The 27,825-nt window shown below is 43.3% G+C and overlaps 1 pseudogene; it reads left to right on the forward strand.

The window, feature by feature from the left end:
- Positions 1–611: 611 nt before the first annotated feature.
- Positions 612–27,720, forward strand: LOC127576966 (Ig heavy chain C region, membrane-bound form-like; annotated as a pseudogene).
- Positions 27,721–27,825: the final 105 nt, after the last annotated feature.

A 27,825-nucleotide genomic window follows, 5' to 3' on the forward strand; every position in this document is an offset into this window, starting at 1 on the left:
AGTACATGGCAAACTAAGTCACCAATTTCGAAAATGCCACAGTTGAAATTGAACTTGGGGTCATATTTCATTACCACGGCTGGCCTCACATTCATGTTGACCACCGATGGTGAATAACAAAAGAACGAACGGGGGACGGAGGCCCTCAATACATTTACATACATTGGAATAAACTTTATATATTTTTTAAAATTACTGGTGATTAACTGAAGTGGTTTTGCAGTATTGCGCTCTCAAGTTGATAGTTTGTCATGGAAACCTGTAATGTATTCATGGGAAAGCACCCCCAGACTATAAAATCAAAAGTTAATGGAAATACTTTCAGTGCAGATGGAACTAGGCAATGAAGATCATTCTCGATATCTCCATCTACATGTTCACGTTAATGCACCACAGAGTCCAACGATTAAATTATGGAAATGTTGCATATAATGCTTATCATTAGTCGAACTGTATTCGCAGTCGATGCTCTTTCATTTCGCATTATGCAAATCAGCCAAGCCTCTCGAGTCTTATAAAGTCTTTGCTGAGATCCACGTGGTTACACAGGCAGTCGGCGCTCAGTTCTAGAACCCTCTCTGTTCAACGGATTTTCAGGTCGTGAAGGAACAATGAACGTCTTCTGGGTTTCGATATTTTTAGCTTGGTTACCGAGTAAGCGCATTTTGTTTATAGAGGTTGATGATCACTGTTGTGCGGATGCGTCCAGCTTATACAAATTCCATTCTCTGTTAAATCTTGTATTGCCACAGATATGCTGTGTTTTAAATATGTTTTCTTTTTCTCCCTTCAGATGCCTTCAGTGCACAGGTAGAACAGACACCAAGAGAGGTAATAAGAGAAGCAGGTGACACTCTGACAATCAACTGTGTTTTACGTGATGCTAGCTGGGATCTGCATGCTACAAGCTGGTTCCGCCAACATGCAGGTCAAAAGGATTGGGTAAGTCTATCGATTGGAGGTCGATATGCTGAATCAGTCAACAAGGGAGCAAAGTCTTCTTCCCTGAAGATCAGCAAGCTGATTGTTGAAGACACTGCCACGTATTATTGCAAGGCACAGATCACAGTCTTGAATCTGAGCACCCGTCAATACAAAAACACGAGAAAATCTCTCGCGGAAGAAACTTTGATTGTGTCGCTCTTATGAAAAGAACATTATTGAGCAGTACCTGATTACAGTGAAGGACGAGGGCAGATTTGTAATGGACTGGTGACAGTTACCAGTCCACATATAAACAAGGCGGCACATTTAGTCGTTGTTCTCCCCAGAGCTATGCAGATGGAAACCTTTTTGAAGTGGCTTCTACCACTGTGATATGTGTCACAGTATTCGAAAAGACGGAACCTGTCATTCACTAACCACGAACACATTTGGTAATTGGAGCAAGGCCAATATTCACCCGTTGCTGAATGTAAAAATGCAGACATATTTACTAAGAATTGTTGGTTGTAGAAGAAAAGTTGTCCAGAAGTATTGTGAGATAAAGATGGATGATAGTCTGCCGCTTGACATCGGGATCTTGTAATAATGTACAAGGAGCCGTTTCGTACTAGCCTTTATGATTGTGTGTTTGGGATACATCACAGTGATGAATCTTGAACCCCCATCTTGCATAAACCCCTTCCGAAGTTCATAATGCAAAGCTAACGGAAACAATTCCTTCGGTAACTTACGCTCATTACTGCCAAATATTCCTTGCCTCTGCAAGCAACTGGTAGCCATTACAGGGCCTTATCTCTATATAGTTGAGAAAATACTTAATACATGATATAATCATATCAATAACACAGTCTTGATATTTCCTACGATACTTGTGTGGCTGAGAGTTATAATTATCCACAAAGTTCCAAGAAGTCAATGCAACAATTTGATCCACATCAACTACATCGTTTATGTAGCACTTTGGAATATCGGATGGATTTCTGCGATCTTTGCAACAGTGGAGTTATTATGCTTGTGTGATTTGATGTGGGCGTGCTACCACAGGAGCTCAAGCCATAGCACAAACATCCGAGACAGTTTTTAATATTCAGCTACTCGTGAATGGGATAACGAAATATTTATTTCCGCTCAAGGATACTACTTAATACGGAAGAAAATTAACTTCAGTTCTTTTTTTCGTTGAAATCTACCCGCATTCCCTGGTGCTCATTCAACGCAATTCCAGTTTCAGTATCATATGCGCTTATACTGCACGGAATAGGGATCTGGACGGATGAAAACTGAAGGAAACAGAGACTCATCACCGATCACAAAGCATCGATTTGTTTCTTGCAGCTGTGTTATAATGGAGAACCTATTGTTACAATTCAGTTTCAACGACTATTCTTTGAAATGGGCCGACTAGGAAGTAAATCATTGTGTATTTAACGCTCTGACGGACCTGTCACAAAGCTGACAGTGAAACCTGGTAAGTGACCTCTCTTATTACATTTTCGCCATGTCCTTCTTTTCTCGAGGAGAAACGATTAATTAATATTCTCGTTGAAATATCGGGAAACGAGCAATGTATTGTGATTTTGTCTTTTTGAAGCCTTGGTTTGATTCTCCCTCAGTGTAATGGGCTTAAACTTTAAAACAAAAAATAAAAATAACCTCTTTCGAGAATACGACGAACGTGCTTTAAAACATATAATTTACCCTCAAACATAAATATATTAGTAACACCTATTAATTACTTAGGATGCTTATTTGAAAAGGTTGTAGAAACATATTTACTCACTCAGATGTTCCAGAATACAGTAAATGTGCGTCTTTTTTCTCCCAACAAAGATAAAACCTTCTTGGTCTAAAAAAAAGTAAACTGAACTTAGAGTAACTTTACAAAATGAAGCAAAGAAATTCCCGTCGCCCAGCAGCACGACAACCCCGCACCCCCACCCTGCCACATGAAAAACTTCACTTTACACTATTACCTGCTGCATTGATATAAAGGTATATATATCATATATTGCCACTTGTGAATATGGATTAGCTCATCACTTGTCACAGACAGGACCTGCAGTTAGGTGGGACACTGGTATTCAAGGAACCCAGTTTCCCAGTTCGGTTTGAAGTGGATGTTTTTGCATAATATGGATCCGAATAGCAGATAATTTTCAAGTTGCAATACGTTTTAGTGCAGAAAGGGATCCATGGACATTTAAACGGTATTTTCATTATTTGATATTTCAAGAAGATGTTCAAGTACATACTCATTGCTAAAACAGATGGTTACTTTTCCTGGAATGAAATAAGCAGTCTTCGATTTAGAAACGTAAATCATGATCTAATAACCCTGAGAACTCAGTCCGCGTCTGGAAGCAAAGGATAAAGCAGGATTTCTGTTGTCAAAAATCGCTTGACTTCTGATCACCCTAATTATATTTTAGTATGAAACATCGGAGAGTTCAGGGTGGGCAGCGGAAGGAGAAAGGTGGATCTGCATAAAAAAACTGGAACAGTCACCGTATCTAATATAATCAATGCAGGAGTCCTAAAGCAGTACACAACCTGGGTCTCCGCCACCTCTAGATGCTTCTAGGTTAATGCGCACCGCACTGAAATCGAGCATAAGATAAGTTACACTCCAGATATAACTGGATGACATGTCAACATTTCAGAGTAGCTCCAGACAATTAATGCAAAACGTCTCAGCGTTACACAGAACGTTTTGCAGCTCAGAACATAAAACTGTTGTCATGGTGAACAGTTGGTGAGAATGTTGAGAATGGTTACAATAGAAGCATTGCAGAAAAATGGGGTATCATCTTTATTAGATCAACTGAAAGATCATACGTCCAAGGAATTCTTTCCCAGTGAAAGCTAAACCTGACTCCTTTCTCTGTTGGTATCATGGGACAAATGAGGAGTGATGCAATGTTATAATTGCATTTTTCTTCATCATCCAGACAAATAATTTGATCTCATTGTCATTTCTTTGCTTCATCTTTCTTCATTTCAAACACCCGTTAAAGATCTTTTGTGCAAGCGTATTTGCTCGTAAACTTCATCGGGATCTTCATTGTTTTGGATTCATGTTGGAAGCCATCTAACCCAACGTGCCCTTTAAATGTACAAATACACACGATAGTCTTTGTTAGTATATACTACTGCATCCTTGTAGAGGCTCCCTACCAACTTTCCTTCCAATATTTTAGCAATTAATATAAATCTATTCCCCTCAGTTTTTGACCCTTTTCAGAAAGGAAGGTATATCACATTAGGCCCAGCCCATTCTTTGAACCTGTCTGATAATCTGGGTATGATTGCTCATCTGAGAGGAGTACGAGAGTGTAAACTTATTAAATACTTCCCACCAAATTCACCATAGAATGATACAGCACAATACAAGCCCTTCGGCCCATCATGTTCGTGCCGACCTTTAAACCACGCCTAAGACTATCTAACCCCTTCCTCCCACATATCCTACTATTTTAAATTCCTCGGTATGCTTATCTAACAATCTCTTGAACTTGAACCAATGTATCTGCCTCCACCAGTACCTCAGGCAGCGCATTCCATGCACCAATCACTCTCTGGGTGAGAAACCTCCCTCTGATACCTCCCTTGAACTTCCCACCCATTACTTTAAAGCCATGCCCTCTTGTATTGAGCATTGGTTCCCTGGGAAAGCTTAGGTCCTGTGTTATCACTGTCCTTTTTATCTTACTGTACTACTTTATATTGCATGGGAAGCTGTGTAATGCCAGCACCTGATCTTCAGTCGAAGGAAATATACAAAACATGTCTCCTGTCCTGCATTTGAAAGTAACCATCCTAAGTCTTCATCTCCTGCAATAGATAAAAGCAGATTCCTCCTCTGCAGCACCGATTCCCCACGTTTCACCGAGACGACCATCAGAGCTCCAATATTAGATGTATTTATGTTTTACATTGTTAGTTCATGGCCTCAAATATACAACAATATTACAAACAATTCCATGAATTAGCATTCAAACTGTGCCTTTCAGTAAACTGTGAAGGGGATTGAGAGTTGAAGGATGACACAGTAGCATGCAACATAGAAACCAGTAGGAGGCAACTAATCCAATCGTATCCAATCTAGTCCCATCTTTGTGAGTCCTGCAAGCAGTAGCAATTCAAGTGGGCATATGAGTATTTTTCAAATGTGATGAGTGCTTTTGTCTCCATCAGCCCTTCAGACAGTCAGTTACAGATCACAGCAATATCCTCAATGAGATCCCCCACCTCATTTCCCACTTATACTCGAGCAATTAATTTAAAAACTTTTCTTCTGAGTCCTTTGCTGAAACGAACATCTCATACAAAAATGCAAACATACTTTTTAGGAGCAGGAGTAGGAATTTCCGGCCCTTAAGGTTTTAGGTTTGATTTGATTGTAATCTCGACTACACTCCCCCGTTCTCGTTGCGATATCCATTTACCCCTTAGTTTTGCAAGTATCCATCTAATTCTATGTTAATGACATTGTAGAGGTTCCAATTCTAGCTTTTCAAGAGTTCCAAAATATGTGCAACCCTCGGAGAGAGAAAAAAAAAACTTCACTTCATCCTTGTCTTAAATGGGCGACGCGTTAATTATAAACGGTCAGCCATAGCTCCAGATTCTTCCAATAGTGGAAGCATCCTTGGAACACCCACATCATTTAAGACCCGGCAGGATGTTATCTGTTCTAATCAAGACCCTTCTCACCCTTGAAAGCTTACACCGATATAACCCGATCCCGTTCAACATTTTCTCATGAGATAAACCGTCCATTCCAGCTATTAGACCATTTAAAATTTTTTGATACTGATTGGAAAATATTAATTTATTTGTTACATGTCACGGTGCGTTTAGTTGTTTTCATTGAAGGAGCTTCGCTTCAGCATTTCACTTCTGCGAATAAATAAGGAGATCAAGGTAACACCCAATACTCAACGTGTGGTGTAAACAATACTCAATAACAGTGAATCATGACCTCCCTGTTTTGCATGCTATTCCCTTGAAATAAACGATGGCGTTCTGTTAATTTTCTCTGGCTTAGCAGTGCCAGAGACACGGATTTATTCCTCACCTTGGGTGCTGTCTAAGTGGAGTTTGCATATAATCCCAGTGACCGCGTGAGTTTCCTCCGTGTGTTCGGCTTTCCTACCACATCCCAAAGATTACAGGTTAGTAGGTCAATTGGCAACTGTAAATTACCCCCAGTAATTAAACGTTAGCATTTTGTTGGAGTTGATGGGAACGTGGGGAGCAGAAACTAAAATGGATTTATATGGAATTCGTGTAAATGACAGGTTGAATAGTGGCACGACCTTGGTGGACCGATCAACCTGTTTCAATGTGGTATCTCTCTGTATCTTTTTATATGTCCTCTGTACCTTGGTTCAAATCTTTTGCAGGATTTGTAAAAGTTGAGGCCCAGCATTTATTCTAGCAGCACTCCACCATATACACTATATACACCTTACCAAGAAGAAAAATAATTACTTATGCCCATTTTCTGATTTCTGTGGCCAACTGGTGTTTAGTGAACTCTAATATGTCACACCATGACCTTTTATTTTCCGTAGTAATCTTTGATGCAACAGTTTACCAATGCCTTCGAGAAATTCGAGGATAGTGCATTCGCTAGTTCCCCTTATTCAACGCGCACATTACTGTTCCAAATACCTCCAGTAAAATGGTTAAGCATAATTTCGCTTCCACAAAGCCATATTGAATTTGTCCGATTATGTTGCTTTTTTTCTAAATACTCTGGGATATTATTTTGATAACAGCTTATAATATTTTCCATATGACAGGCGCTCGATTAACTGACATAGCTTCCTATTTTCTGTCGATCTGGCTTTTTGAGATAAATTTGGTATTTTACCTGTCTAATAGAACCACCCCGGAATAGCTGGACTATTGGAAAATTAAAACCAAAGTAACTTTCTTATTATTTATTTATTATTTTGTCACGTGAATGTCGTTGATGATGTGGATATAAATCGGGCTTTCCTTATTGCTTCCGAGTAGAGAAAGCAATTAAAAAGCAATGCATAGGCAAGTATGCATTTATATAAAGGGTAGGCCTGGAACAAATTGTGGAACTCCTTCATTCCTTGAGGAATATTATTCAACAGGAGATGTTTTGACATCAGTCCGATTGATTCGGGGTCCCTGATAGTACGACATGTTTTCTTTCTTTATTTTAATTTAAATTTTCATGACAGAATTCCAGATGATGCTGCCCAATCAATGGTCTTGGACTCCAGCTGCTGTTTCGCAAATTACTTCCATTCCACCGTACCCATATTTACCACAGTTAAGCCCCTCGAAATATCCGTAACCATACTCTCAACCTCCGTTTTACGAACGAATCAAACGCAGTCTCTTTCGTTGTCGATAATAGTTCTGAATTCTGCTAGTATTCTCGTAAATCCCATCATCATCCTGTCTCACGTTATCATTTCAAACAGAGTTAAGTGGACTAATTTAATGATGCTGAAATCTTGATTTCTTTGCATTTATTATTCCCCATGTGACTATGATATTTCTGAACTGCTAATGAGCTACAATTTGATGAGTTCCAACGCTGAGCAATACTCATTAGGTGTCGGATCAGTGCACTATACAGTTCTAGAAAACCCATTCTGCTTTTACTAACAGGTTTTGATAATAAATGAAATCATTCTGAATGCTGTTTCGGGGAAGGACCCGGAAGCATACAAAGACTCTCATTTCAGATTTGTAGTACTGAGAAACGGAGTTTGCTCAACACGACCCCACTCTCAAATCCTAAAGAGGGTAGGCACTACCTTTAAGGGATTAATGTTGACAAAGACATCTATGACCATGTCAGTTACAGACAGCCTGAGGTATTCTAGTAGGCGGTGATATTAGAAAGGATGAATTCTGCTGTCATTGCGATGCGAGTTTCTCGTTGAAAATGATACAACGCCGGTAAAATTAGCAGGAAAGAGAGATTGCGAACAGGCAGCCTGTGTCTAAAGCAGTGGTAAGGGAGTTAACTCAAATATACAGGGAGGGATTTCAGATTGATATAGGGTCATAATTTAGTTAAAATAATGCCACATTTCATAAAGAGTCATTTTCATCACCTTTCAGTTCCAACCACGTCAGTTCATCCCTGAAATCTCCTTCGACAATACACACGACAAGCATGATGAAATGCCTACCAAACCAAGTCCATGATGAACGTCCGTCTGCATCCTTGTGTACTACTGTTCTAAAATTCCGGAAGTATTCTGGGGAGATTATTGGAAAGATAATTAAGTTTATGGAGGAATTATTTTTTTCTGAAAAGGTAGAGAAAACTAAGAGTTCGAATGTTGCATCTGAGAAACCTACGGGCGCTATTTGATACGAAGTGAAATTGGGAAGTGTCTCTTGAAAGATGAATGAACTGAAAAGATGTTAAAAGGGGTTTGCCTCGAGTTTCTAACATAGCAAGTGAGGCACAGGGTCGCAGATTCATGGGGTTGCAAAGAAATGAAACGATTTGTTCAGTACACTATGTCCATGGCGACTATTGTGCGCTAAACATATCCTCAACTCACTCTGCTCCGACCTATAGCTTACACTCTGCAATCTCCTCACACTAAACCCACATGCCCACATTAGGGCCACATTCCTTGCCTTATCGATTTAAATTAAAACAAACGCGGTTAGGGGGTTAGAGGAGAGAGAAGTCAAGAATAGCTGAGGAGTATCCGGAGGAGTTCGACATAGATAACCACGGACGAGAAATGTGTATTGATAAGAAATAAATCTGCGAAAATGTTTGATAATAAATTGTAAATGTTCCGAATGAAAGATTCCGGTGAACAGAACTTGTGTCAGAGGTTCAGTGCCCTTTATTTTCCTCCAGTAGTGAAAATACTGCATAATCTGTTAGGCTGTCGGCTAATAATTGATTAAAACATTACTTGTGGCGACTCACCGTCTAGTCGGGCGAACCGGCTCGGCAGTCGGGTCGCGCGGCGTCGGAGCGACGAGGCCCAAGATGGCGGCGGGCCTCGTCTTTCCGAGCGACGGGGAGAACCCGCGCGCGGGAAAGTCCTGATGAGGTAGGACTTACGTCATTGCCGGTTTTTTTTGGGCGGGAGTTTTTCTCCCTTAAAGGGCCCGCACAAGGCGGGAAAATAAACCAGTTCTGTTTGGCAATCCTCCGAGTAGAGTATTGTTTTATTCCGCGGTAGCAACCGCTACATTGGTGACCCCGACGGTCCAAACGGCTTTTGGACCCGCGAAATGGACGACAGCGCAGCAGCCAACGCAGTGGCCCTCAAGCTGCCCACCTTTTGGACCCTTCGGCCCAGCGTCTGGTTTGACCAGGCTGAAGCGCAATTCCACCTTCGGCAGATCACCTCCGACTCCACGAAGTACTACCATGTGGTTAGCTCTCTGGACCAGGAGACAGCCGCCCAGGTTGGAGACTTCATCCAGTCGCCTCCGGAGGAAGATAAATACCCGGCTTTCAAAGATCTTTTGATCCGGACCTTCGGCCTCTCCCGTCGTGAGCGCGCCGCCCGCCTGCTTCATCTGGACGGCCTGGGGGACAGATCCCCATCCGCCCTAATGAATGAGATGCTGGCATTGGCCGAGGGACACAAGCCATGCCTGATGTTCGAACAGGCCTTCCTCGAACAGCTCCCCGATGACATCCACTTGTTGTTAGCTGACGCCGACTTCAGCAACCCCCGTGAGGTGGCCGCCCGGGCAGATGTCCTGTGGAGGGCCAAGCGCGAGAGCGGTTCGTCCGTCAGTCAAATCACCAGGCCGCGAGCCCAACGCCTGCCTCGCCCGGCCCCAGCAACCGAGCAGCCACGCCCCAGGAACGCAGACGACGACACGGGTGACCAGCTGTGCTTCTACCATCAGAGGTGGGGTGCGGAGGCCCGTCGATGCCGCCCACCCTGCAAGTTTCAGGGAAACGCCAGGGCCAGCCGCCGCTGATGGCTACGGCGGCTGGCCGCCGACAGAGCCTCCTCTTCGTTCAGGACAAGAAATCTGGACGGCGTTACCTCGTTGATACTGGAGCGGAGGTCAGTATTTTGCCCCCGACAGGCCGCGACACTCGTGACAGGCCACCAGGTCCTCTACTCAATGCCGCCAACGGTACACCGATACGGTCTTTCGGCACCCGTACGCTTCAATTACATTTTGGCGGCAGCCGTTTTACCTGGACCTTTACCCTTGCCACCGTCGCCCGACCACTCCTAGGCGCCGATTTCCTTCGGGCCCACAACCTGTTAGTCGACCTGCGAAGGAAGCGGTTAGTCCACTCTAGCACTCTCCGGACCTATCCCCTGGGAGAAATCAGCCCACCAGCCCCGCGCCTGGACTCCATTTCCCTTTCTGGCGACGATTTCGCCAAGCTCCTAGCCGAATTCCCATCGATTTTGGCACCTTCGTTTACAAATTCTCGGCCCACACATGGGGTACGACACCACATCATTACCACAGGGCCACCCCTTCATGCCCGAGCACGACGATTACCTCCAGACAAGCTCCGCCTGGCAAAGGAAGAGTTCCGTCACATGGAGGAGCTGGGGATTGTTCGCAGGTCAGACAGCCCCTGGGCCTCCCCCCTGCACATGATCCCCAAAGCCACCGGAGGGTGGAGGCCCTGCGGCGACTACCGCAGGCTGAATGACGCCACCACCCCGGACCGCTATCCCATCCCTCACATCCAGGACTTCGCAGCGAACTTACACGGGGCCCGCATCTTTTCCAAAGTGGACCTCGTTAAAGGATACCACCAAATCCCGGTCCATCCGGATGACGTCCCCAAAACTGCGATTATCACCCCATTCGGCCTGTTCGAATTCCGGATGCCGTTCGGCCTTAAGAACGCCGCGCAGACCTTCCAGCGGCTGATGGACGCGGTAGGCAGAGACCTGGACTTCGTGTTCATTTACTTGGACGACATACTGATCGCCAGCCGTAACCGCCAGGAACACCTTTCCCACCTCCGCCAGCTGTATTCCCGCCTCCGCGATTTCGGCCTCACGATTAACCCGTCCAAGTGCCAATTCGGACTTGACTCTATCGATTTCCTCGGCCACAAAATCACCAGCGACGGGGCAACACCCCTACCCGCCAAGGTGGATGCTATCCGCCGTTTTGCCCGCCCCGACACAGTCAAAGGCCTACAGGAATTCCTTGGGATGGTCAACTTTTACCATCGTTTCATCCCTGCAGCAGCCCGTATCATGCGCCCTCTGTTCTCGCTGCTGGCTGGTAAGGGCAAGGACATCACCTGCACTGACGAGGCTGCGGCTGCTTTCGTTAAGGCCAAAGACGCCCTGGCAGACGCCACGATGCTGGTACACCCTAGGACTGACGTCCCGACTGCCCTCACGGTAGACGCGTCCAACACCGCGGTGGGTGGGGTACTGGAACAGCTGCTCGAAGGCCGCTGGGAACCCTTGGCATTTTTCAGCAAACACCTTAGACCGCCCGAACTGAAGTACAGCGCTTTTGATCGGGAACTTCTAGCGCTGTATCTGGCGGTCCGGCATTTCCGATACTTTCTAGAAGGCAGGCCTTTCACCGCTTTCACCGATCATAAGCCTCTGTCCTTTGCCTTCTCCAAAGTCTCCGATCCCTGGTCAGCTCGTCAGCAGAGACATTTATCCTACATTTCCGAGTTCACAACTGACATCCAACATGTCTCCGGAAAGGATAATGTCGTTGCTGATGCACTTTCCAGACCAACCATCCACAACCTATCCTTGGGTGTCGACTACACGGCCCTGGCTGACGCACAGCAAGCCGACGACGAACTGCCCAGCTACAGAACCGCAGTCTCGGGTCAGCAAGCTCCGAGATTTCTTGGTTGGTCCAGGTCAGCGGACCCTACTTTTCGACGTTGCGACTGGTCAGCCCCGCCCTATTGTCCCTGCAGCCTGGCGGAGACGCGTTTTCGACTCGGTACATGGGTTGGCGCACCCATCCATCAGATCTACTGTCCGACCGGTCGCCAGCAAGTTTGTCTGGCATGGCCTGCGCAAACAGGTCAGTGAGTGGGCCAGGACTTGTCTGCACTGCCAGACGTCAAAAATCCAGCGACACACCAAGGTCCCACCACAGCAGTTCGAGCCTACCCGTAGGAGGTTCGACCACATGCACGTCGACCTCGTGGGCCCTCTGCCGGTTTCAATAGGAGCCCGGTACCTCCTTACCATCGTGGACCGGTTCACGAGGTGGCCTGAGGCAACCCCCCTGACTGACATCTCAACTGATTCCTGCGCCCGAGCGCTGCTCACAACTTGGGTCTCACGTTTTGGCGTTCCGGCCCACATCACTTCAGACAGAGGCACCCAATTCACTTCCAGTCTCTGGGCTGCATTAGCGAACCTGCTAGGGACGCAGCTGCACACCACCACGGCCTACCATCCTCAATCAAACGGGTTGGTGGAACGTTTTCACCGCCATCTAAAATTGGCCTTGATGGCCCGCCTGAAGGGTCCTAACTGGGTTGACGAGCTGCCTTGGGTCCTGCTCGGTATACGCACTGCCCCCAAAGAAGACCTCCGCACTTCGTCAGCTGAGCTTGTATACGGGGCGCCACTAGTTGTCCCCGGGGATTTCATACCTGCCCTTCAGGACCAAGGGGAACAACCCCCAGCAGTTCTACAAAGACTGCGCGAGAGGCTCGGCGCCTTGGCCCCGATTCCCACCTCATGGCACGGTCAAGCCCCATCCTGCCAGCCCAAGGAACTACGGGACTGTAAGTTTGTTTTCGTTCGCAGGGGCACACCTCGGGCGCCATTGCAACGACCATATGAGGGACCGTTCCGAGTCATACGGAATAACGGATCCACTTTTATTTTGGACATTGGAGGCAGGGAACAGGTTTTCACGGCGGACCGCCTCAAACCGGCCCATTTAGATCTGCAACAGCCTGTCGAGGTTGCCACGCCACGACGCAGAGGCCGCCCCCCTAAGCGGCAGCTGGCACAGCCCACGGACCTTGGGGACTGTCTCGCCGGTTCTGGGGGGGGTTGTGCGGCGACTCACCGTCTAGTCGGGCGAACCGGCTCGGCAGTCGGGTCGCGCGGCGTCGTAGCGACGAGGCCCAAGATGGCGGCGGGCCTCGTCTTTCCGAGCGACGGGGAGAACCCGCGCGCAGGAAAGTCCTGATGACGTAGGACTTACGTCATTGCCGGGTTTTTTTGGGCGGGAGTTTTTCTCCCTTAAAGGGCCCTCACAAGGCGGGGAAAAAAACCAGTTCTGTTTGGCAATCCTCCGAGTAGAGTCTTGTTTTATTCCGCGGTAGCAACCGCTACATACTGATAAATCGATAAAAACATTAAAGCTTGCACTATAGAAATGAATACTCACTTTCAGTGACATCATTGAGAAACTACACCCAGCAGAGAGTACCAAAGGTCAAACTCTTTCTGAAAGAAAACCCTGAATGAAATAACTGTGTACTCTTCGTCTAAAAAAAGATGTTGGATTTTTAGAATGTGAAGTGGAGCTTTATGTAGCAGCACCAGTTCTGAAAGGATTAAATTATGCCATATGCTGTGGCTTATGTTCCATTCGGAGCATCAGATGATTCAACTGAAATGCTTGTGACGAACAAAGCATTACTGAACTTAGATAAAGATTAACTATTTCTTCAGTAAGAAGAAATAACATTAAACTATATCTTTAACAGCTGAGTTGGAACATTCAGTAGTGGAATTAGGAGGCATTCTTCATTCATTATTGGGCTTAATGTGGAGTTCCTACCTCTCGAAAATATCATTAAGTCAATTGCAATGTCAAAAAAATGAGATGCTGGGTTTAGGTTGAGAGTAATAAGGTAACGAACGAAGGAATTTGAAATGACCTGAGATGCAAAGAGACACTATAAACGAAAGAACGGGCCTCAGCTTACTTGCGATCAACCCATAAAATCACAGGCCGAGAATGGTCGATTGCTGAAAGTGCGTTTCCTACTTCCGCCATTAGTTGGCGCAGCCGAGTTTCTTCGCTGGTGCAGATTCACTTGCTCTTTCCCGAAAATGGTAAAAATAACCGCTGCTGAACATTTCTAGGATTATTTTCGTCCTCAAATTTCTTTGAACACAATGGCCATGCCAGATCAGATGTGCAGACTTGCCAGTCATATCGCCCATACTTTCAACTTTTACTCGTTAATAAGATATATGTGCATATCTGATTATTGTTAAATTTCTCAAGGAGCATGGACGTGCTGGAAATGTTAATTCGTCGTCAATTTCATAAATGGGAAAGTGTCCAGTTGTGGGCGGTAGCGTGGATCAGCTGGTAAAGGCGCTGTCCGACAGTTCAATCTTAACTTCTTGTGCTGTCTGTGTCAAGTTTACACATTCTCCTTGTCAGTATCCTGGTTTGCTCCAATTTCCTCCCACTTCCTGCTGCAAATTTCCCTTCAAAGTAGAAATTGGGGCAGCTGGGCAGGGAGGAGTCGATGAGGATGTGGGGAGAACACAAATTATCATGGTAAGAATAGTGTAAAAATGGACTTGGTTCTTGATGGACAAGTGATATTATGCCCAAGGTTGTTTGAGAACAGGTAATTGCTTAGGTGAGCACGTTTATCTGTGGGTACACTGCACCCTCACCATGTTTCCACGCAGTTGCAGTACACCACAACCATCGTCAAATTGCATGGTGCAGTTTGACGAAAATGGTAACAAGCTGAAGTCGCAACACACCTTTTTGCCCGTCGCAGAAATTACCGAGTCAACCACCGCGCAGACGATAAAATAATATGCTTTGGAATTCGGACAGTTGGGCGACGGTTCCGATGTATTTACTTATCACAGCCCTGACATAATTTGTGCTTCTTTTTTGCTGCGGGTAATTCTCTGATAGTGATGATCAAGAGTACGGGGGTGAATTTGCAAGAAAAAGAACATTAAGTGAAATAGATAACAATTAGCTGCATGCAGTGATATCAGTATACGAAACGAAATACCTGATTTTAATTACCACTTCAGCCAAAGCGTTAGAATCGAAAACAGACCTCTTGACGTGTAATCACCTTTGCAATTTATGAAATGTTGCAGCTACCAGGTTATACCCAGCAGGTCACAAATAGCAACGTAAGACTGATCCGATCATTTAAACTTTGATTTAGCTGAGAATGGATATTGGGCAGGACGCGGTTTAAGATGTCTAACCACAACTGTAGAATTTAGTATTTTTGTTAATTTTAGTAAAACAACCGACTCCACCAACAATCAATCTCGTTTACTCTGCAACCGACGAACAAAGAGCAAAGGGATTTGTGAAACTGATTAGTCTCATCAGCGAATACGAACCGGAAGACATCAGAGTGAGCTGGCAGAAAAAACGGACAATCCGTACAGTCTGGGTTTCCTACCACGTCCCCCGCTAAAACTTCTGACGGAACGTTTACCTCCATAAGTGTCTTCAAGGTACAGCTGAAGGAATGGGCCAGCCGTTCCGTGTATTCCAGCCAAGTATCCCACTCTGAAACCAGAAGCAACATTCACAAAGACATACGAGCTGAGTCAGGTGAGAAACAGTCATCAAAGATGAAACATTTCCATTTTCATCTTCAGTATTTCATTTGTTGGGGTTTTGTGATCAGATATCGACATGGATTCAAAAAGACTGGACGAGTGAAGACTAAGCTGTGTGTCAATGTAAATTTTGGGCGAGGCAGTTACGGGAAGGGAATTCACAATGATTTGGCAGCAAACATGAAGTATCAGAGGTGCTAAGTACAAGTAACTCATGCAAACTGTAGTTAAGGAAAATCTTGTTACATACAGAAATGATCACGATGATTCGTCAAATAGCATTTGTTTATTGAAGACAATTCTGAGGAATCCAGCATTTTGAACGACAAACACAGGGGAGATCTGATGTCTTATTCTTTAAAACTGAGGGTCTGTTTCTCGTCATTTTGTGCTAATGTGTTGCATCTGTTACCTGGTAATAAGATTTGGGCATGCAAAAACGAAACGGTCGAAGAAGAGACAAATGAAAGGAAGAAAGTACGTGGTGATGGGCTAGGTGGAATTCACAGGGTGGCGAGGCAACCACGGGACTAATCACAGTAAAACTACAACCAAACCGTTCATTCTTTATAATTTTTTTATGAAAGACGAAGGACATGTTAACAGCGGAAGAAATTTCAGGGAACAATTGGACGCAATAGGCCGAGTGATCTTCGGACTACAGATTTAATTAGTGTCACGTTCCCTCTGACAGGAACTTCCACCTTCTATCTCTCTGAGTTCCACATCTCTCTCTCTCTCTCTCTCTCTCTCTCTCTCTCTCTCTCTCTCTCTCTCTCTCTCTCTCTCTCTCTCTTTCTATCTATCTATCTATCGATCCATCTGTCTACCTATCTGCACCCCTCTGGCTTTTCTGCCCCAAACCAAACCCCTTCCCCACGCCTGGACTTTGTCATTTTCATTATTGCCGGGGGTGCCTAGCTGTATCCATCCTTCTCTACTCTTTTCTCTGAATTACTTTATGTAATTCACTTTCTGTCATTTTTCTCCCTTTTTCATGTAGTAGAGTTGCACATTTCCATGATCTGACTCAAGGGTTCACGAAATGACGACGTAAGCATGTTAACAATGAATAAGTGGCAACTTAAGTTCTTATCACGTAACAGATGAAGATGAAATTGAAACCGATGCTAAATATCCGGTCCGTCATCAGTAGATATTGGTCTCAATTGTGGATTTCAGAACTTGCAATATTTCTCAGCAATCCGACTGTTGAAGAAATTTGGATCAACAAAACCGCGACCCTGCTGTGTGAAGTGATCGCCACAACTTCAGACGAGGTTCTGATATCTTGGACAGTGGATGGGAAGGAAAGGATTGTTGGTGTGTAAATCCAACAAACAACGAAGGTCAGGAACCAATACTTGACAGTCGGCCGTTTGACCAGCAGTGTGGCGGAGTGGGACAGTGGGGCAGAATATTCGTGCTCGGCGCAGCAAAATCATTCAGGAGCTCCGATATCATAGCGGACAGGGAAGACAAAAGGTGGGTGCAATAACAACAACAGAAATGTAAAACAATGTAGATACTGAAACAACAACATAAACTGCTTGACGTCACGCAGTAACATGCAGAACGAAACAGGTATGATGTTGAGAGGGGTGGACGCTGGTAGCATAGGTGAGGCATCTTCATGTTCAGGGCGAAAGAGGAAAGTTCTCACAAACGGTGCACATTTCCCTATTCTTTATTGACCTAAATGTAAGAGGCATGGAGTCCTACATCATAGAAATAGCTCTACCGCCCATCGAAACCGAGCCCGTCGTCAAGTACCCATTTTACATGAATTCCAGCACAATCCTATTTAATTTCCTCACAATTCCAACCACTTCTCACAGATTATACCATCCATATTCACACTGTGGATAATTTACAGTAGCCAATAATTGTATATGTCTTTATCGGGTCTTTATCTCCTTCACCCCAGAAAAATCAAGCCCAGTCTATCCAATTCCGCCCCACAACGGAGGTCCTCGAATCCAGTTAGCATACTACTTAATCTTATCTGCACTCTGTCCAGAGTAATTACAATCGTCCTATAGTGTGGTGTCCAGAAATGAACACTATATTCCAAGTGAGGCTTCACCTTTGTTTGGTAATTTGCAACAGAACTTCCTAACTTTTGTATGTATGCCCTGATCCACAAAGTCAGACATGTCATATTCCTTTTTCGCCACCCTATCCACCTGTGTTGTCACTTTCAGGGAACTATAGACTTGAACCCCAAGGTCTCTCCGTTCATCAACATTCCTTAATGCTGAACCATTCACTGTGTAAGGCGTACCCACTTTCTTATTTCCCAAAATGCATTGACTTACATTTGTTGGAATTAGAGTCGACTTGCTATTGTTCCGCCCAACTTTCTCTCTAATCTTTCACCTTTTGTAGCATTAGAAGCCGTTCCTCGATATCAACAACACGACCAGGTTTCGTGTCATTTGTCAGTTTAGTGACTATATGTCGTATAGACACATTCAAATCGTTATTATATATCATAAACAACAAAGGTGTCAGGACTGATTCTTGTGGTAAGCCACTCGTGTAAGATTTCGAAACAGAAAATCATCATCACCACCACCGTTTGCCTCCCACTAACAAATAACCAGCTCACCACAGTTTCCATTTGCATTATACAACTGGACCAGCCCATAGTTAGCGACGTTCTCAAATAGAAAAGGGGATATTGTTTCCTTCTCTCGATTTCATAAGTCCTGATGGATATTTCCAGTGTTTCATTCCAACCACATTTCCGGAAGGTGGTTCTCAGAATATTAACATTGACCTTCTCTTGCAGCCAAACCAGTGGAAACAAAGCTCCGACTCTTGCCCCCGTCTCCAGAGAAGATTCAAACGGCGCGTACCGCTACACTCATATGCTTGATAACAGGGTTATATCCCGACAACAAAACCATTTACTGGCAGAAAGGCGGATCTTCATTCCTCTCGAACGCTACCACCTTACCCACAGTACTTCAGCAGGACATGACTTTCAGCACAAAAAGCCTCCTCTATTTGACTACAGACGATTGGAATAAGGACTCAAAATACTCATGTGTCGTCTCACACCCGCCTTCAAAATCCACTGTGATGAGAAGCATCAAGACCCGGAAAGGTAAGGACATTTTAACCAAATTCGCACATCCAATCCGCGCTCTACATCCCAGTCTGCAGGTAAAATCCAATAACAGTCTGAATTGATCAGGTTGAATGGACCATTTTATCATACGATTGTAGTGATTAGACGTCTCTGATGGTCTGGTAAAATAACATTTATGAATATCAACTTAGCTGCCACACATATAATCGGATCTCTGCTGAGTACAGGGACACTAACTGCATGTAAAATTAATATTCCCCACGAGTGATAGGACCCGAATGGAATAAAGCGTGATATATGTGTGTGGGTATTAACTGATGAATGACAATATAGATGGAACCCATCCTTGGCCTTTTTGAATATAATCTGGGAATGTCGACTAATGGATCACACTTGTCATCAGACTCCTTCATCGTGAGGTAGCACGTGATCAATGGGTATGAATAAGCTTATTTATAACTAATATGCAATTAAAAGATGGTTTAGTGATAAATCTTCACTATGTGCTGAGTGAATAGCTTGGTGAGGACCAAATCCAGTTTCTTTGAATTCACTGCTGAGCAACTGGCGACCGTAGACTATATTCAAAGCACACTGTTCAGTGATTAGATAGAAAAGTGGGCGCACTAATCAATGGGAGACATTGTACATTGTTTTAAAATTCCGGTCACTGGAGAAACAAAGTGAGAATGGAGTGAATTCGACACGACGAGTATAACTGTGTTCGCAATTTTCGTTTTTTTTAGTTTAACTTCTGTTGCTAACTATCTTGAAATATTCGAGCACAAATAATTTCTCTGCGGGGGAGGGAAATATTCAAATTTCTTCAGTATTGAGAGTGAATCCCCACTTTTGGCACATTTTTCTCGCTTGGGTTCGATAATCTTCAGTCCTGACGCCGCAACATCTCCTCGTGCCATCCGTGATGGACAAGGAGAACCCATTAGCGCAGCAGGGAGTTCCTGCTGTACCAGTGTTATGGTAAAGCTTGAAATATAGTACTTATGTTGATATAAAGTCAATATAAATGATCTAACTATTTGGACCATTACATCCCATGCCACATGAAATAAAGTGTCACTCCTCCAGCAATGGAGTACTGCTCTCCAGAACAAGCCGAGGATGTAAATTGTTCCAGTACAACTTGCGCACAGAGAAGTACCCCGCCAGGCAGATAACTGGTCGTTATGTCCCACAAAAGTAAGGCAATTAGAATCCAATTAATTGACAATCAGTCACCCTGTTCCAAATCACTGCAAAGCTTCAATTACCCAGCAGAAACCTGCTCGCTAATTCCACATTTGGGGTTCGCTGGGTCCACGCGAAGACCAGACTTCTCAGAGCATTGATTCGAACTTTACCAAAGATCTTAATTCAAGGGGAAAGGTGACATCAAGTAGCATTTGAATGAGTGTGTCATCAGGTCGGTCTGTTAAATTTGAAATCTGCAATGGACAACAAAAATAATGGAGATTAGTTCACCAAACACCAAGACATCACCGTAAGAGATGTTCAGGGCAATGCTTAATTACCTTCAGCTGCTTATTTTAAGAACGGCTCTCCAAGGCAAGATCATATTTTCGCATACAAATGCATATTTACCAAATCTATTCGCAGAACATCAGGAAATGAGGCTGTCCGCGTCTGCTTGCATGGATATCTCTCCCACATTCTAAACCGGAATGGAAGTAACAAGTAACATGCAGTATATATCTGCTAAAATACAGATGGAGATGTAACAATGCGCTTTTGACGTTCAATAGTTCATGCACAAGAACATGCAGACCTCTCTGACCACCAACTGTTTTCAAACCATTTAATGAATAGCCCATCTTTCCATTTATTTCTCGCAAATTCGATGTATTCAGGTTTTCCACCTCATATTCTATCGCTAAAGTACTTGCCCAGTTATTCAAAGCGTCCACATCCCACTAAATTCTCTATGAATACTTCTCACAGCCCATAATGCCACCAACTTTGTATTCTCAGCTATCATGAATATATTGCACCAAATCCCCTCACTATGGTCGTTGAAATAGATTGATAGTAGCTGCGGCTCCAGTACCGATCGCAGCGATTCCCTATAATTAGCAGCCTCCACGACCATAGACCCTTATTTCCTCCACCAGTGGCACAGAGCTGCTGTACCCTTTAACATATACAACATTCGCAGATGTTATTTATTTACGCAACCGACAATTCCTCCCAGCGCCCGGTCAACAAGATGGACAAAGTCTGCAGATAAAAGGGAATGCTTTCACTTGCATGTTCTCCTCCGTGGGCGCCGTGTCCTGATTTTGAAATATATCGTCTATCCTTCAGCTTCACTGGGTCTACAAACTGTAACTCCCTACCCGACCCTACCCAACTATAGTGCAGATTATGCGTCACCAGAAGCACTGCAACATTTCAAGAATGTAGTTCACCTGGTCAATTTAATCATGTGTGGCAATTGAATACTGGTCTAACCAGCTGCACCCATATTCCAAAAGAAAAGGAATTAAATAACAACGTTAAAGGCCTGTACCTTTCGAAAGCGAACTACTCATCCTTCACGGTCCAATTTCCCACCTGAAATATTTGCTGAATTCACTATGGCTGTTTGCAAGTTTCAATGGACCAAAGAAGTCAAACTTACCAAGGGGAGACTTTCAGGTGGAAGTCGCCAATTATGTGCTTCTGATTACGTAAGGATTGAATAGAACACAGCAAGATCTCTGTGAAACAGTTGGTTGACCTTTACACATTCTGGTGGTCTAGCAAGAATGTCCATTTTCAAAGCACACGTCTGACGACATTAGTGGTGTCTGTAGCAACAAACCATCTGTGCAGGGGTAATTCAGCTCGCATTTTTTAAACATTTTAATGAGGCTCCCGCTGCTTACGCAGTTGCAAGAAAACAAATAGGAAATTAAAGTTAAGATGCTGCTATTTTGTTGAATGAAGGCTGAAGAGAATATTTTGACAGTAAATCACCCCACTTAAAGATACCCTTAATAGGGTATCTTTTCTGCGGATCTTTATGCCACGCCCTCAGTTGCGTTTAGATCCATTTGCCGTTTAAATTATCTGGACCACACACTTTTATTCCTCACATGCAAATGCATTTTGCTGCCCCTCCCCATCCCAGCCACCTACAATATCCCGACAGTTTCTGGAAATGAAAATATATGGAAACCTTGTATGACAGATTTTATAATGTGCGCCATGACATTTTAGGAGTCATGCAAATTAATGCATGGTATTTCTTCACATGCTCACACCAGATCCACAATCGTGGTTATTCTGATCGCCCCATAAACAATTTCTGCCACATTGCCTTCTATCGGATTGGCACCATTAAAAGATATGGACACATTTTACTGTATTTCTTTCAAAATGCCACTGTGTTTCTGGAATGAGTTGGAAAGTAAATATCGTCGGTGTCCGTGCTTACATTGCGGAATATTTTAATAATATACATGATAACTTGTTTGGCAAGAACGCACTGAGAATATGTTCGTTCTATTATATTTTCCGGCACGTGATAATTTACGACGTTAGAATGACCGCTTCAATTTGAAAGTAATGGGGCGTGTTCCTGTTTCTGGTGGAATTGTTTCGACAAAATATAACCGAAAATATTGAACAGATGAGAGTCATTTCTGTAGTCATAAAATGATGGTGTACAATGTTAAACATCGAACAGTGCTCTTTATTAGAATTCATTGGCATGTTTTATGTTTTGTTTTATTTCTAAGCGCAATCTACTCTGTCCATAATGGAGAAATCGCAGTCAAGTGTTGCAGTTGGTACTGAGTATAATTTGCCGTGTATTTGTCCTATTCGTCAAGATTGGTTAATAATCAAGTTGAGGATTGGAAGAGAGAAACAATTTGGTCATATTATGCTAATCACTTCCGCGGCAGCCAGACTTTGGCGATTAGGCAATGTTTGCTCTAAATATTCTGTTGTTCTGACGGGTGAACCTTCGCATCCCCGGAACGGCAGAAATTAGTCACTGTTAAATTTTTGTCAATCTAATTTTTGCTCTGTGATATAACTGAACCGAAATATTATTGAAGACATTATCCAAAGAGGACAGAGGAAGCAAGCTCATAAGGCGGAAGGGCGTTATTAGCGAAGCAGAGGTAATCGGAGAGAAGTGAGTAGTAAGTGGGATTATCAGTTTCTTGTAACCTGGTTGCAGAAGATATTACCCGCAGCTTGGACATGAAAGATTAAAAATTACCATACCCACTTCTCGTTGCCAGAATATTGCCATGCATCCGACATTAGTGCCATCATACAAAAACCATCCTTTGAAGAGATTTGGACACATAAGAGAGCAACCGTTGTTTCTGAAGTGGTTTACGCCAATTTACAAAACGTCAACGTCCCCTGGCGAGTGAATGGGAGTCGGAGAATGGATGGAGTAGAGACTCCCGGTCCTGAGTGGAGGGGAAGTAAATACACCATCGTCAGCAAGCTTGAAGGTCAGCGTGGAGGAGTGGATCAGTGGAGTTGAATATCTGTGCTTCGTAAAAGACAGTGAACTGCCAACACTATTGAAAATCTCCACAAAAAAGTCTAAGGGTAAGCGCAATTAACCGTCGCTCAGAGACAACATAGCCCATGAAATAAAGTTTGGGACATTGACATTCATCACCCAGTCAATTGAATGAAAAATCGAATGGTCCCTAATCTTTTGCTTGCCGTTCAACAAATAACAATAAACAATAAATTTTAAGACCCCCGTCGTTGCGTAGAAAACATGTAGTCACTTTCACAGAAATGAAAGAGCAAAATTATAAATGGTAGTTTTATCAATAACGAGTGCACGCAACATTATTTATTTGGAGAACAGTTAAGCACTGATTTAAAACTTTCATCTCATTTGTTGAGTTCAAAGATTATTCACCACCCTGTTTCTGCTGAAGATACAGAATGAAGAGTGATCCTCAGGTCAGAAAAGAAAACTACTAATCGATTACTTTTATCCTTCCAGTTACTGAAATGCAACGTCCCAATGTCCACTTACTGCACCCATCATCGGACGAGATTCAAGCCGAGAAAACAACGTCCCTACTTTGCCTAGCCACCGGCTTTTACCCAGATGACATATACATAGTCTGGATGGCCAATGACACTTACCTGGATTCGGGATATTCCATCCAACCTGACATGGATAAGGGAAGCGGCTCCAGCTCAGTTGCCAGCAAACTGAGGGTGACAGCAGAGGACTGGGAGAAGGGGACCACCTTCAGCTGTTTGGTTGGACATCCATCCCTCCCGACGAATTTAGTCAGAAGTATAAATAAATATCACGGTAAACCTACTTTCGTTAATGTGTCACTCGTTCTAACGGACAGTTTTAAATCCTGCGTATCGTTATTCGTGATCAGTGGCTAATTCTTTGTAAGTTGTCGTTAAATTCGTATCTGTTTGAGCTGCCGACTAGGTAAATCCCATATTTATCAAAAGCCACAGTCCCCCTTCAAATTATTCAACAACTGTTGAAATATTTCAGTATTCTTATCAGTCAGAGAAAATTGTGATGAACAACTCATAATGCTGCTACGGTTTTTGACGCTGAAAATGCTTCGGAGAAATTAGCCAGCTATTGAATAGATAGGAGATTTTGATTTATCCTGTATGCAGCTTTACATTGAAATAAATGCAGAATTTAAACCTTTTGGCTTCCCGATGTGTGCTCTTCTCTTTGCAATTAAGCGGTAATCCAGGATTCAGTTTTGTGCGACAACTCTATAATATATGACACACTTCCATTCTCTCGCTTTTCACAAACCGTGATCGCGGCGGGGAGATGGTTGGAGATGGGGGGCGGGGTGGATCGAGCGAGAATTCATCAGGTGAAACAGATCCTCACAGTTCTTGTTAGATCGGATTCGAGGACTTATTTGACTTACGTGGCTCATTCGTGCATGAGTTATCTCTCAACAGAACTATGGAAATAAAGGTGGATAGACATCATCTCAAAATAATGGTGGAAAATTTCCATTGAATCTGGTGCTTTTCTGATTTCGCTTTTGTCCATCCAGGTTTCGTTAGGAAATGTGTTGTAATAATCTCTCTTCTTAGTCTCAGATTATTACTCTGTCGTTTCGCGAGGGAATATTTTCCTGTCCCTCATCTTCTTTGTGAATACACGATGCATTTTTGCTTGCTTTAAGCGGTAACACATCAGATTCCACAGAAATAGTGATTTTAATTTTCCCACACTCTTCCATGTTTCCTTTGGTTTCTGACGCTGTTTATCCGGCTTTCAATGCACTTTAGTATTGGTAAGGCTAAAACCCTTCTAAAAAAGATACCCTCCAAAATCGTTAACCTGTCACCATCCCTGTTCTTGGTAATTGGCTGAAACGGAAGGAGGTATTAGCTTTCACTGTCCAATGCTCTTCGTCATAATCTGCTTCTTACTCTTCCTCAAATGAGCAGGTACCCAACCGTTTATCCGTGCAATTGTTTGAGCACCCATGACAGTTTTGATGCTCTCCTGACAGGGTTAGACTCTGCAAGCGTGTTCTAACTATTTGGTTTATCCTCTGTTTGCACATTGACATACACGAGTATCTGATCTGTGAAGGCATACCTGGGAACATATTTGTCCTGGAAACTAAATCTTCAACAGACTGGTCTTTCCGGTCTACATCTTCATTCTACTCTACCCTTGATCTCTTTCTGGGCACTTTGGTGGAAACATTGGCCTCCATGTGAAGATCCCAAAAATTGCATATCCTTCAATAACTGTTTGCGAATCTCCACATGAGTTGCAGAGCTGAATCCAACGAAAGTTTTTTTTTAATATCACCTATTGTAAAAACTGAAGATGTTTGCTGTTAAATGTTGTCCCGCAACGTTCCCGTGAAGGGCCCTGTGAAATTCTAAATAAATCCAAATTAAGGAGACGAAGCTTCCTGCATCTAGCTGCCCCAACTGTGCCCGATTTTGTCTGTGGTCGCACTTAGTTTTTGCAGCATTATATGCAGGATGGAGCTCAAGAATTGGTTTCTAAAGCTGGGGTGTGAGCCGTGTGAATATCAACTGGCAACGGAGTATCATGTGACTGATCCTATTAGCTCTAATCCTGTATCATTCTGGTGCTCTTTCATACGATTAAATAACCTTTAACACCTTTTAATTATGCCTGATATTAGATACATGAATATCCCTTCAATTAATTAAAGTAATTAAATGAATACATTTTAAAACATTAAAAATAGATTTCATAGAATTTATTTCAAAGACACCAACAGGGTTAGAAATTAATAATATGCCGTCTTTGCCGTTGAAATGGGCTACTGCATGTCAGGCATTAACCGATCCGTAAGGAGGAGGCCACATGTGGTTAATTTCTAAACGGCTGTCTGTACAGCGCCAGAAGTCAATTCCACGTTCTCGTATTAGACCATCATGAGTCCAAGTGCACTCTAAGATATATCATAAACAGCATCTTAGATAGATCATCACCATCAGCAATATTCCCTCATCGCTTTATTACCATAAGAGAGCTCGTACAGCAGCTTGAAGACCCATACTCAACGTTTTAATAATAGCTTCTTCCCCTCAGCTATCCGATTTATGAACGGTCATTGAACACATGAACACGAACTTATTATTCGTCTTTTGCACGATTTATTTAGTTTTGTAATGTTTCGCATTTTTTTGTCGTTGCACTGTAGTGCTGCAACAAACAACAAATTTCACAACATATGTCAGTGATAATAAACCGGAATCTGATTCTCATTCGCATCTTTTATGGTGATATATTTAAGCGAGTTTCCTATTATCTCGGCTCGTTAGCAGATTACTGAGTATTGACTCAGAAGATTTTATAGTCTTGCTCGGAGAGGGCTCCATGAACTCTGGTTAGGAGTCATCACTACAGTTATTAAAAGTTCATCTGGTAGTATGGAGAATTACAAATTACCGCCATCCCCAATAATTGCACCATTGTAAACAATGAGACCGTATGAAGAGAAATTAATATATTCAATAATTGGCAAATATTTTGAAGCGTCAGTTCAGTTTAGAGGACAGATCAAAATTAGGTTCATGATGCTTCCGTCTTAGAAGCAGTTCCAGTGAGGCAAAGGAAATTCATTGATGCAGGTTACAATAATGGCACAGACTAAAGCAATAACAAATCCAGTGCAGTATACGTTTGGTTATGCAAGAGGAAAAGTTGGAGGTAGCAGGCATGCTGCAACTATATAAAGCAAAGCCCAGCATGAATGCTGCGCTCCAGATGGTAGGAAATGATTACTGGCCTTGGGAAAGGTACGTCATGTGTATTTATAGAATGATACGTTCCCTTTACTCTATGGGAATGTGGAAGGGGCGCGTTTGGAGAATGGTCGAGTCTGTTTTAATGTGGAAGTGAATATCATCCTTCAACCCAAGACCTAAGTGCATGATAGTTTCCTGCCTCATTTGACCTCACTTCCGTGAATTTAGCTGCATTGTACCAATTGTTTCACTGAAATCGGAAATTGAGAATTTTCTGTTAACTAATTTTTTCAAAGGGAATGGGTCATACAGCTGCCGAATACGGATGTTTCAATGTCAAAACGATCTATTACTGTCTCAGTATCCCATTTCTCTGAGTTCGCCGCGTGAACCACAATCCAATTTTTACAACAGAAAAGAGAATCTGAAGTCACCCCGGCTGATAATGTAAAACATAATAGTGATACGGGCAGAAGCCCAGATTTTCTTTTTTGTGTCTGCGACTGTTCTCGGTTACGAAATGCCTGGAAGGGTTTGCAGTTCGTCTCATCGACCAACTTTGAATATTCGCACAGTTAATGTTCTAATGCATTATGTCCCTCGTAACTCACGCTTCATGTCCTTGCAATGGCTTTTGGTCTATTTTTGTCTTTCCACAACAAAAAAAATGTCAACAATAATGCGTATTTATTGATTCCAGAAATCTCCGAAATCCTGGAAGACCTGGATAACTGTGCAGTCCGTGAAGAAATATTAGAAATCTTGGATGAGGATGTCAGATCTCCTGCAACATTTATCGCCTTCGTGATCCTCTTTATGATGACTATAATGTACAGTGCATTTACAACGACTATTAAGGTAATAGCGAATTTCAGTGATGCAAGTTCCTACTACAAATCCAATTGAATGCTGGCTCATATTTCAGGCATAATTAGGGTACGATCTGTGAATTAAGCATTTGCACAGACGGCTAATTTATATTGTCCCCAGAGAGTAATTTCGGGCTTCAGT

The sequence above is a fragment of the Pristis pectinata genome, chromosome 12, assembly GCF_009764475.1.
Source record: "Pristis pectinata isolate sPriPec2 chromosome 12, sPriPec2.1.pri, whole genome shotgun sequence".
Taxonomy (NCBI): Eukaryota; Metazoa; Chordata; class Chondrichthyes; order Rhinopristiformes; family Pristidae; genus Pristis; species Pristis pectinata.